Below are 9384 nucleotides of genomic sequence, written 5' to 3' on the forward strand. Positions count from 1 at the left end.
TCTGTGGACAAGGTCAAACAAGGTAGCGTGGCGGCTGTTTACATTCTTTATTTGGACTGTAAGTGGTCCGTACGCTTTACTTCGGTCGTATCCTCCACAAAGGCTGAAAGTGTTGCTATTGAGGCGGCTTTACGGGTTAGAGTCTTGTCAGGCTCAACCTGTTGCCATCTTAACTGATTCAATATCTACGCTTCAGGGGTTAGAGCGCGGATTCCCTACTAACGTCTTGTCTATAAGCGCTCTGCGCTTGGTGCAGAATCTGCACAGCAGAAACTTTACTCTATTTGCAATGTGTTCCCTCTCACATAGGAGTCAACGGTAATGAGGTGGTAGACAATCTCGCCCATAAAGCTCTCTCAAGGATTCCATCAAAAAGTACCTGAAGATGGAAAAAGTCTCTACAGGAAAACAGTGCTCGATCATTTCAGTACCCTGTGGAGTGCGCCCCTCAAGCCATGTGTGACCAAGGGACTGAGCAGATCTCAGGTGACCCTACTAAATCGAATTCGCATGGCCTCTGCTCGCACTCCTTCCTGGATGCATAAGACGGGCATAGCATCGTGTCCGCTTTGTTCTTTATGTGGTGTGTGCGGGGATATCGAACATTATATTATGTACTGCCCAGACAGGAACCCGTTACAGTACCGTTCAGGATATTGTCTACCAGAGTGGAAACCAGACGTGCAGAATGGAGGCTGCACCCCTTCTTTTAACATTTCTGCAAGACACGGAATTGTTTCTAAATGGTGACAGCAGGAACGGAGAATGGCCTACTGTGATTGAATGTGTGCGTGGATTGTGTCTTCCAGAGTGGACTACGTTATACTGTAAATGAATGTGTGTAGGGATTGTGGCAATACATTGGCCTATGTTCTATTGTGACTGCATATGTGCATATATGGTGACTTCTGGAGTGAAGTGTGATGTAGACTGTGTGGATTGTTTGTGTGCATAGATGAAAACTGCGGGAGAGAATGTGTGCTATTATAAGAGACTGTGCGCATAGCGGGGTGCATGCGACAGGCTTTAGGACATTGCGAATATAAAAGGAACGCTACGGTGGAGCAATTGCCTGCAGATAAAGCAAGGCTAACGCCACCTGTAGCATTCAACACCTCAACTCAACTCTGGCTGATGATGAAGAGTGTTCTACCTGCTGGGAATGGGTGAATGAGCAGAAAAGCAGCAAGCCTTCGGAGATCGTTATCGAAATACATTTACTGGAATCTTTATTTATTTGAAATACGTTACAGACCCATAGGGCACAGAATTTGGAACGCGTGATTAGTAAAGGTACAAAGTTGATATAGGAACACCGAAATAAATTCAAAAAAGGAACACAGGGTACATCACACCAAAAATAAAATTAAAAACCAAATGGCGCGTTTACTAGTGTCGAGAAAATTTGGAAAACCGAAATACAAACAAAAAGAAAGAACAAAGTAAACGAAATGCGTAACAGAAAACGTAAATGAGATTGCATCAACGTGTTGAGATGGCTTCAGAGAAATTTGCTATGAGTTGGGGATGAAAGGTATCAGGATTAGAAAGTGAGGCGATGTTGTCTGGGAGGTTATTCCATAATCTGATTGGTCGCGGAAGTGCTGATGCATTAAAGGTTAATGCGTCAGCATAGCTGCCTGTAAAACAGATGATTGTGCAATCTTTTGGATATGCGAGATGGGACATCTAGGTGAAATGAGCATGATCTATTGGAGTGAACGCATTTGTGAAATAATGTTAGTAAAGGGAAGTCACGGCGTATGCTAAAGATTGCAATGAAAGATCGGTTTTAATCTGAGTGACGCTTGCATGGTAGTTAAAGTCATCGGTGTGATTATTGTGGGAGCGCCGAGAGAGAAAGGAAACCAAGAATGTGCTTTTATTTTTGTGTATTTGCGATGCTTTATTCGCTAGTGCAGTGCACTTTTAGCTAATCGACGCAACATCTTCAAGGACGCTTATTTCAGCATGCTTCTTGGTTTTATTCATCGTTTTCATTAGTGGGAACGAAACCGTAGCAGACAAAAAAGTCTTTTTCTTCCGGGCCTGGATTGCGAACGCATACATTGCTAGGCCAAATATTTATTGGTTACGATAAGGCGCGTGTCAAATATTAAGCATCGCCACTCATATCCTCTCTTTTCAGCCTCTATTTCTTCGATCACTGTCTAGATGGGGGCGCTGGAAGCGGCACGGGCATGACGGGTACTCTCCATGCTGCGCGCGCACCCACGTGCGACGCACCCCCGTCGCTAGGTCAGTCATGAGGTAGTACGCGTTCGCGGCACTCCTGTCTGCTTTCTCAATTGCTCCACGAAAAAGACGCCACCAAACGTAGGAGTATCATTTCAATATCACCTCCGGGATACTCTCGGAGGCAAGAGACATAGCTCGCGAAGAAATTGCGAAGTTGGGTTGGGGGCACCTTAATGCCAGTCACTTCACTAATAAGGCGTAGTTGGGGTTGAGGACCAGGGTGAGACACGAAATGACCGCCACACCGGAATCAAGCGTGTCGTCGCATGGCGGGAGCCGCTTCCTCGATTGGCTGCCACGGCGCTCGTCCTTGCGCGGCCGGAAGTTGATGCTGGAATCACTGGCTTCCGCCGTTCGCCGTTGATTGACCTGAAGGGAAGGATCCTCATGGGAAAAAAATTGCCGGTGTTTTAGCTCTGGTTAAACGTGGAGTGACGCGATAGCTGCAGCTGACCGAGTGGAACTTGCTCACTTCAATTGCAAAGTCAGTCTTTCGCACCTCCGTTTCTCATCTTCCTCCTACTTGACACGGAGCACGCGCACAACTGTTCCAGCGCAGTTTCACCGGCAGCTGCTCTGCATCACGTGACCAACCACGTGACTGCGTGGCGGCGCCGCCACAGTCATGGTGTCACCATGCTGAAGGCTTGAAATTCTGCCGTAATGTAGTTATCGCTACAAAACTCGGGAGGCGGAGCGATCCCTCACGTAGACAGCTTACGCAAGCCAAGGCGTTTTGAAGCAGGTCTCTTCTCTCCGGACCGGCCAAAGTCGGAAAAGAAAACGAGCCATGCGGTATCAGGAGGTGGCCTACGACCTCCTTCTATTTTACATGACTGAGCTTCAAAACTATTGTGTGCAGGTTTCCCCTGGATTTCTCTTCCTCCATGAGCATAGTAGCAGCTGCCAGAGGGTGGTAGCTGAGAAAGAAATCACAAATATTTAGAAAAAATTGATTTACATATGTACACCTGCCAAGGTTGCCGGATACACTGACATTGACAGGTAGAGGGGACGCTAAGCATGTGAGCCAAGCCAATTAAAGTTGTACCGTGAGTATCTTTGACTAACAGGAATTGCTCGTGGGCGATGGAAAACGATATAGCATACCTATTATAGAAGAGTGAAATAGCAATAATCTGGCAGGAAACAAAAAAAAACCCTAAGCTGCAGAGCAAGACGATCGTTGAAAGCAGAAATGAATGGGCGCGACCGCTGCCGAAGAATCCCTTTTTTTTTCCAATAAAAAGAGTTCCTGCGGCAAGGAACTCCTCACCTCCCTTCGACGACGGCCAAGTATTAGCAGCACAGCGCGTTGTCGAAAGCCACCAGCGACCACGGTGCATAGACTGCGCCATAAACTAAAAAGACCCGCAACCAATAACAGGCGAGCAAAACAGCTGCCGGGGAAGCAGCCGCCAGAAAGGAAGCAAGAAAAGCCCTGCCAAGAAATCCCGCATCAACCACACGCCAAAAGACGCCCGCTACCACGCACATGACGGTAACGTGTGGATTAGATTCCGGGAGCGGGCAATTGGGGCAGGTACTGGAGCGTAACACCCCCCCCCCCCCCGCTCATATCTTCTTGTCTACTTGTGAAATCTTAACTTGTGGGACGCTTTAGCTCGCAACAATCAGCGTGGAGATATACCAAAGCGACTCCGAGATTGAACCTGCCAAACCATCCAATCACTAGAACTCACGACGCTAAACAACCCGAGCGAGTGCATGGGTAACAGAGTATGTGTGAACCCATCTCCAGAGTAATCGCTCTCGACAACGTCAAGAACGCAAAGCTGGTCAATACCGGGCAAAACCTTGGTAGTGATCACTTCATATTTAGCATCACCTTCCCTACGACAAAACTCAAAAATAAAGGTAAAGCAAGCGACTGGGTTATCTCCTGAATGAGGTTTCAGCTCCAGTAGCGTTGTGGTGAAAGTTGAGAAAGCGGAGCAGATTGGAGACTCAAAACTCTTACACCTGTGGCAGGCGCAAAATGGCGTCCACAAAAGCTGGAAGGAACAAAACACAAGCGACCCTGCAAAAAATCGCTGAAATCGAGACGCGAATCGAGGAACATACACTTACACTCCAAACACAACAATAAAATCAAATATTTGAAAGCATCAACGGACAGCTCAGAAATAAGAAGACATGACATCTGAGACACCTCCTTGATGCAGAACAAACACGTCGAGTGCAACGAAGTAAAATGTACGGACTAATACATACATATGAGCATACAACTGAAGACCTAATCAAAGAGCTAACAGAACGCTATCAAAACACGGATGAGGGTACCATACAATTAGACTAACGGGGGACACTTAATCCACTTTAGACGCAGATATCACGGACGCAGATGTGTGCTATGCAGTTGGAGAACTGCGGACATCTGTTACAGGACCAGACAAAGTAACAAATAAGACTCTCATGAACTTAGACACAACATCGATCGCGGTGGTTACAGACCTTTTGAACAAGTATTGGCATGCAGGCAACATACCACAAGAGTGGAAACACGCGAAAATTAATTTTATTCCTAAAGCGGGTAAGGACCTCAGCACTGATAATCTAAGCCCAATTTCATTACATCATGCCTAGGCAAAGCAATGGCGCAGGCCATCCTCAACAGGCTCCAAAACTATGCGTAGGACATGAACCTCCTACCTGAAACAATGTTAAGGTACAGGGCCCAACTATCTACCCAGGACATACACTTGTAGCTGAGCAAGGACATAATTAGAGCTGACGAGCGAACAGGAACGAAAGCAATTTTGGGTTTAGACCCTAATAAAGCTTTCGACAACGTGACCTACAAAGCAATTTTGACGAACTTGTCAGAAATCAACCCCGGAGAAAGAACATACAACTACATCCAGTCCTTCCTCACTAACAGAACAGCATTTATAACGGTCGGAACGATGACGTCTGCCCCAATCACACTAGGAACCAAAGGAACGCCACATGGCTCCGTCCTGTCCCCTTTCCTTTTTAACTTCTCCGTCATCAAGATTTGCTCAAAATTGTCAGAAATACCACACCTACATCACACGTTCTTTGCAGATTGCATCACGCTTTGGGCAACCAAAGGATGCGAAGGCTACATAGAACTCACTCTCCAAGAAGCAGTGAACATCATTGAAGCATGCGCATGGGAATTTGGCCTCACTTGTTCAGTAGAAAAATCTGAACAATTTGTGATGCGCCATAAACAAAGAGGCAGGAGAACTGCAACTTTCCCCCGAAATAAACGTCTGTGTGAATGGACGATCCGCCAAATAGGTACAAACGAACAGAATACTAGATGTGCATTTACAAACAAATGGAAAGATTAATGAGACACTCACTAAGCTAAAACGCACGGTAGGAGCGATGGCGCGATTAATCCGCCGCATCGCTAATCGAAGACAATGGATGAGAGAAACTGATTTATGCCGACTTGTGCAGGCCTTTGCTTTAAGCAGGATACTCTGTGCCACCTCTTATTCTAATTTACAACAGCAGAAAAGAACAAATTGGATAGCATGGTATGGCAGGCCTACAAAGCTGCCTTAGGACTCCCACTAAGTTCTTCAATCGATAGGCTTATGAGGTTAGGCATACACAACACCTACAATGGACTGAAAGGAGCGAGCCCATTTAATGCCGCAGAGAGATTAGGCAATTCCAGAACTGGCAGGAGCATTTTTACCAGGCTTGAAATTAACTTTCAACATAAGAATAAAGACGCTAAAGTAGACTTGCCCAGCGACTATAGGCCGGCCCAGCCAATTCGGGGAATCCGGGGAACGAGAAAGCCCACAATAAAGCTCGAGGTTCTGTCGACCGGGATGTGGACGAGTCTGGCTCCCTGAGTTTCACGAAGAACTCCGTTATCACATATCATGATCTCACCAATCATTTTAAGCTAGAGAGGAGAACTTCCCCCCTCCGGACAAAAGCCTGACTAAAAAAGAAGGGGTTACGTGGCGTCGTCTACAGAAAAGATCGATACGCACACCACTACTCCTGCTCGCGCACATTTGTCCGGATCTATACAACCCGAACTGTAAACTCTGTGGCAACGAGCCAACTGCGATCACTTCCTGTGGGATTGTAAAATAGAGTCATCGTCGGATGATCTAGTTACCGCTCCTTGTCTCGAGCGGTGGGAGAGCCTGCTGCCTAGGTTTGACCACTGAACACAGGTAGAGCGAAAGCACGAGAGAAGGTGAAAAAGCAGCCCGTCTGTAATTGTCGCCATGTGCCGCTGGATAAGGGCAACAAGGTACTGTTGGTGACATGTGGAGTGTGTGTTTCTGTTATTTGTTTGAAAAATACAAGAATACCGGGAACTGTGTGGAGCAAAATAAAGTTGTATGGCTGCATGATCGTCTCTTGATTGTATGTAGGTGCGTAAGTTAGGAGCGAACAAGGACGAGAAAAACGGTTAGGCGCACACTACCAAACGTTTTGCTCATCCTTGATGCTTCGTAACTTTGCTTAAGTTGTTGCAGTCCAGTACACATCTATGCTTCCCTGCGTGAATCCAAGTTATATATAGCGCACGTCTGGTGAAGCCAAGTTGTATATTCGCCATTATTTACCATTTATTTCCCTGACGGATACAGTCGAGTCCACTTATAACAATTTTCTAGCGCCACGAAAATTCTATTGTTATAACCGATAATTTTTATAAACTGGTTGCACAAAAAAAGCATAACTGCAAAGAACGGTGACGGCCAGCAAGCGACATGCGTGCTCCGCCGAGGCATCATTTTGGTGTGCCAAAAGGGGCCTTGTAAAAAACACCAGAAGGTTGCCGCGGCCGCCTCTCAGCTTGAGATATCCCGAAGAAACGCTGGGGGTGAAATCGCCACAAGCATCTCGGCACGTACTTCTCACTGGCTTCCACGAGGAAACCTCATGTCCGTCAGCCTTGCTTTCCTCACGCAAGCCTTGCCGACATCCTTCTCCATGGCATCCAGGTACTCCACGTAGTACGGCGGAAAGTCGCTCGCGAAAACGAAGCCCCGGAGAGTATGAATCAACTGCAGGGCCTCCTGGGACGACAACGTTGAGGCAGTCTACCCTACCGCGTCATCGCTGCCATCATCGCCGTAAGTGTCGTCGTCACTGTCTGATTCAAGCACTTTCGCTATGATCGCCTCATCGGTGAGAAGTTCTTATGCTACTGATGCGTCGTCCGCATGCAGAGACTGTTCGAGTCATGAAGCATCCTCATCGACTGCGGACCAAAGTTCTGGCATCACTTCGCCGGTGTAAACTTCGCAGGCTTCGTCCCAGTCACTCCTGCCTCGGACTAATCACGCTTTCCTTAAGCAGTTCCGCGCCGAAGAAGCGCCAGTTTCGGACTACGCACCAAATAAAAACGGCACGGCCACCAGCACATTGATTTTCATGTCTGGTTGCCCCCTGCTTCTTGTCCGCGCGGCCATGTCCATCAACAATACAAACTTGCTCAGGACGCGGCGACAATACATCACCATAAAATTGGCGGTCACGCCGGCGTCCATGGGCTACAAGCCTGCCGTCGTGTTCGGAGGCAGGAACACAATTGGCTGTGGCTTAGCTTCACTATGCCAGGGTGTACGTAACGAGAGGTACGTTTCCTTAGCTGAGCTCGTTGTCACTGTATGTGAATCAATGAGAGATATTGGGTATACACATCTTTTATTCATTTTGCTTTACAGACACAAAGACTGCCCGAAGATCTGCAAAATAGCATGCAGTGGTCTCAATTTTGTCGATACAGTATGTGGCGCGGGGATCGGGTGATAGAGCGGCGTGCAGCAAGACAGTGACGAAGAACGCGGCCCAGCTATGGGGTTTCTCTGGTTACCATGATATCGGCGAATGCGCACAACTGCTCATTCTCGTGACGTCACGCTCGGATTTGACGGTGGAGCGGGCGCGCGGCCGCGCCGACGCCGAAGCGCACGCCGCACTTTGCTTTTCTTCGCTTGCCATCGTAAAGGGCGAATAAAATGCAAGCGATTCGGCGAATCGAGCGAACAGCGGCACTGGGCTGCGAAGCGTTTCGCAAGCTTTTATTTCACATGCGTCGGCGCTGTCCGTTGCCCTTCGTTGCGAAAAACCAATGTTGCTGGCAAAAGATATGCGCTTGTAACCGGTTCTGGCGGCTTGCAAACACAAAAAAACATAATATATAAGCAATATTTTGTCATTAATTTTTATTACCTATTTAAATAAATATAAATCTTGCATTTTAAGCATGCAACATCACTTTATATAATTTCTTTTTAACAAAAGCAAACAAACATAAACACTGGTCTATGCGCATGCTTTCTTGCTCAAAGCCTCTACTGGTCACGTGGCAACGCCGGGCCGTCATTGGTTAAGATGCGGTGCTGCCGCATCGCGCCGCGAAAATTTCCAACCAGCGGTTCCTCTATAAAGGGGGCGGTGTTCCAACTTGCCCGATCCTCGCCACTACAGCCTCTGGAGCTTCCTCCGCGGCTTGAGAGAGGGTCTATGCGCCAGGGCGGCGGGATTCGCGAGCAGTTCGCTTGCATGTGAAACAGGCCTAACGGCGCATGCGCACAACTATTCTCTCCCATGTGCCGCGAAATGTTCGTCTGGTGGCAACGTAGCTCTCGCTACAAGAACTTCCACGTTTGAGAGCTTGGACATGGAGTGGTGGGCACTAGAATTATCGAGGACGAGCGCCACCTTCCTCTTTGACTCCAACAGCCACTCGAAAAAAGTTCTCGCGTCATTAATGCCTTGCGATTGTTACGGTGGCGTACTGGTATCCTGGCAGCACCTCGGAGCAGCGGGGATTTTTTGTCTTCCCAATGACAAATGCTGGGCACTTGGCGCTCGCTTCCATGTTGGCGCACAAAAACACAGTGAGACGCAGCTTGTTGTTTTTGCCGCTCTTGCACGAGTCTCCTGTCAGTGCATGCGTCTTGGAGGGCAACATCAGGAAAAACAGCCCCCTTTCTTCGCCATTGTATACGTCGGCGTCAACGTATTTTCGAGGATGCGGGGCAGCGTTTCGTGCAGCCACTCACCTTCGCCTCCACGTCAAAGCGAAGGTCTCTCGCCGGTGATGGCTTCGTAGAGAATGTCTTGCCTGTCTTGAAAGCGCTGTAT

Source organism: Amblyomma americanum, chromosome 1, assembly GCF_052857255.1.
Source record: "Amblyomma americanum isolate KBUSLIRL-KWMA chromosome 1, ASM5285725v1, whole genome shotgun sequence".
NCBI classification, from domain to species: domain Eukaryota; kingdom Metazoa; phylum Arthropoda; class Arachnida; order Ixodida; family Ixodidae; genus Amblyomma; species Amblyomma americanum.